We start from the raw sequence: 3,528 nt of genomic DNA on the forward strand, positions 1-3,528 counted from the left end.
AGGTGGGACAGCAGAGTGATCCTGCACCGTGAGCACATCTTACTAATAAACATGAATGCATCCAGTTATCAATAAATATTGATAAATGAATACATTAATAAATAAAATTGGCTTGCTTTTATTAAAATTGTTTTATGAGATATTGATAAATATATGATAAGATGTATTTTGTATCAGTATCGTGTCTACACTTGTAACAACAATAATGAAGTTTAAGAGAGTCATATTTAAAAAAAAAGAAAAATAAAAAATCGACTTGGAGAAACCATATTAACAAGGATGAAAACCACCATGATGGGAAAGCATATATGACCACACCAGAATTTTGAAACAGGCACAATGCAAACCCAACCAAATAAACAAAATATGATCATGTTGTGCAATTTGGAAAGTGACCACACATACTGCATGCATGCCTGTTCACCATTATGAAAGTGAAGATGGTATTGCCAGCTGAGTCTGCAGCAGTGAAAGGAAAAACACCCGGAACACTGAATGCAGGAGCTAAGGGTTCACAGAGATGGCTAATGCCCTACTTCTGTGGTTGGGGCCTGAAGAGACTTGACCGGCCTCTGTGAGGAGTTGACTGTTCTGATAGTGTGGCCCTGGCTCTCTGAAGACAGCAAGAAGTCACACTCAATGAGAGCGTCTCTGCTGCATGGCATCTAGTGACCTGTGCTGGATAATGTCTTTTTATACTTGGTGCACAGTGTTACACCTTCCATAAGATGTGTGTGTTAGCGTATTCCCTATCATTCAGTCCTCTGTGTGCCTCCTTTAACAGACTCTTTCCTTTTGAAATATGCATCGATGGAGACTCTCTCTCCCGGTCCTGGGGTTCAGCAGAGCACATGCTCCCCTGTCCTCTGAGAGCCACTTGTGCTTGGGAGGTTGCCACACACGCTCCCCTTGTTGCTGCATTGGAGGAATGGACAGGCTGTGCCCCAGGTTCTCCTTCAACACCGTTTCGCTTCAGGTGCCACTTGACCTTGGCTTCTCCACATCCTGAGCAAGGGTTCGCCAGAAAACAATCGACTGGGGAGATTTCAGCCCAGGTCCAAACTATTCAGCACAGGTCTTGCTTCCTTCCTACAGACTTCCTTCCCGCCCTGTGTTTTTGTCTCATTTCTCAGTGAGCCCACACAGCCATGATACCATGGTCTACAAAGTTGAACTAAGCAGCATGAGGTAGAGGAGGCCTCCATAGCCAGCACGAGGTAGAGGAGGCCGTCACTTCCTCACACACAAAAACTCTGCTGCAAAGACATAAATATTTCATTTGTAATAAACAATGGGAACAAGGTGACTAGATTTCAAAGCAAGGAAACATGTCAGGAATAAAAACAAAAACCAAGGTATTGCATACTTTAAAACGTCAATATTTAAAGAGGAAATGAGGATTGGTTTTGTTCCTCCATCTGAAGCTATTTTCGTTGTAAATTTCAGTGGCTTTTTATCAGAAATGGCCAGGGCAAACATAATGAAAATCAGTAAGCCACATTTCAATGTAAAAGGACCAGGAAATATCTGATAAATCTGACCTCAGTTGTCTACCCACATTGAAGTCCTACACGTTAGACCACATTTGTGATCACAAAACCTATCTTCATGAAGTTAAAAATGGAACTCAACACTTTAAGCTACCGAAGCATTGGAAACAAAACTGGAATCTGTACTAATAAGAAAAGCAGGTCTGAGGCATGGAGATAGTGAGGTGTCCATGGGGCCCTCTAAGACCTGCTTTCATACCTGTCTCTCCAGGTGGAATAATTTCTCACATCACAACTCAGACATCCAGACCATAAAACACAGGAATCACAAGCACGGGAAGAAGTGTGTTTCCAGCACACTTTGCTGAAGAGCCTGGCTGGTATGCACAGACTTGTAGTGAGAGTTCTGGTCTCTTTAAAAGCCCAGTTATATTATCTTATATGAATATGATTTTTGTTTTAATCCTGGTGTGCAGTAAGAGACTGCTTCACAGCAGGTGATTATGATTTGCCCCATGCCCTAACAGGGGCATAATTTTGGCCAGCTGCAGATAGTTCGTGTTTAGAATTCTAGGGACTCAGGAGATGGTTTAAAGGGAAAGCCCTGAGAGGGCCTGGGGTGGCTGCTGCTCCCCCTGCTGCTGCTGGCTCCTGTTGTTGAGGTTTGTAAAGCGGTCATGAGCAAAACTCACGAGAAGAGGAAGGTGGAGATATCCTAACAACGAAGACTGAACCTGCTCCAAGGAGCCCAGTGATTAGGGAATCAACAGGAAGTAGTCTAATGAGGTACACGCCCCCTTCCCCTCTGACCTTCTTTCTCTCCTACCTAGTGTTGGGGGTTGGAATGGATTAGGAGAGAATAAAGATTGGAAAGGCAGTAGATAATAAAAACCCAATGAAATAGCTACTTCCCCACTGTTTACATTCAGTTCTCCTCAGTTGATCTTCTAGGACCTAGAATCTAGGTAAGTGTCCAAATGGGACAAGAATGTAGAAATCCTTCCCCAGATTGCCTTGTCACTTATTTTTCCAGTTGTTTCCTTCCTGGTACCCTAGCAGGTGAACCATGTTCAAGTAGCATATGAACTGGGGTTCCTTTGCCCATGCCTCAAGGAAAAGTGGACAGATGGTATCTTACTCTCCTTCCACTCAGTGTGACAAAATACCCTGACAAACGCAACCTAGGAGAAAGGACCTCTTAGCTCCCAATTCCAGGTTACAGTCTGTCACCCCAGGAGGTGGGAAAAATCTGAAACATCACCTCCAGTAGTAAAGAGCAGAGAGGATGAACACATGATACTGTGCTCGGCTCCCCCTCTCACTCCCACACAGTTGAGGATTTCCCTGCCTAGGGAATGGTGTCGCCAACAGTATTAACTCACGTTATACCGAGTTAATGTAATATAATTAACTCATGATGATCACTTACAGACATGCTCACAGGTCAACTTAATCTAGACAATAACTCATTAAAACTCCCTTCCCTGGCCATTCCAAATTCTGTGTCATTGACAAGTTCAAAGGTCTTTCCACTTTAAGCTTTTCGTCTCTGTCTTCCGAAGCTGTGTCAAGGCCGAGAAGAACTGCTAGGATTCTCCACTGCTGGAGCTTAGTATTATACGGGGCCATCAGCAGTACTTAGCCTTTGATTCCCTCACTAAGCTGATGACAGGTGAACATGTGCTGAAAGGAAAAAGAAGAGGCAATGTACTGAGTAAGTTCCACGGACATGTCCTCATCCAAGCATCCCGCATCACGGTCTGAGAGCAATCTCACACAAACCATTTCCTCTTATGGAAGGAACCCAGTTGTTGGCCATTTTGAGTCAGACAGTACACAGACAGTGATACATAATTCTGGTTATATAGTGTGTGAGCAACAGAAAGCCTCACTGAAAACCTACTCACAAGCCAAAAACGTAAGGCTTGTCAACAGAGAAGAGTTAGCTGTAGAGAAAATCATCTGGTTTGCTACTCTGAGGAGTCTCTGCTTCTGTAGTCATGAAGTCATATTACACACCAGAAAACTACCTGTGTAA

General features: G+C 43.6%; 1 long non-coding RNA gene across 1 annotated transcript in view; it reads right to left on the reverse strand.

Moving 5' to 3' along the window:
* Positions 1–729, reverse strand: part of LOC120097165 (uncharacterized) — a 4,159-nt gene extending 3,430 nt beyond the window's left edge. The window contains exon 1 of the long non-coding RNA XR_005494393.2: positions 1–729. This exon is cut by the window's left edge and continues 426 nt beyond it. This is a non-coding gene — a long non-coding RNA (uncharacterized LOC120097165).
* Between the last annotated feature and the right edge of the window lie 2,799 nt (positions 730–3,528).

The sequence above is a fragment of the Rattus norvegicus genome, chromosome 15, assembly GCF_036323735.1.
Source record: "Rattus norvegicus strain BN/NHsdMcwi chromosome 15, GRCr8, whole genome shotgun sequence".
NCBI classification, from domain to species: Eukaryota; Metazoa; Chordata; class Mammalia; order Rodentia; family Muridae; genus Rattus; species Rattus norvegicus.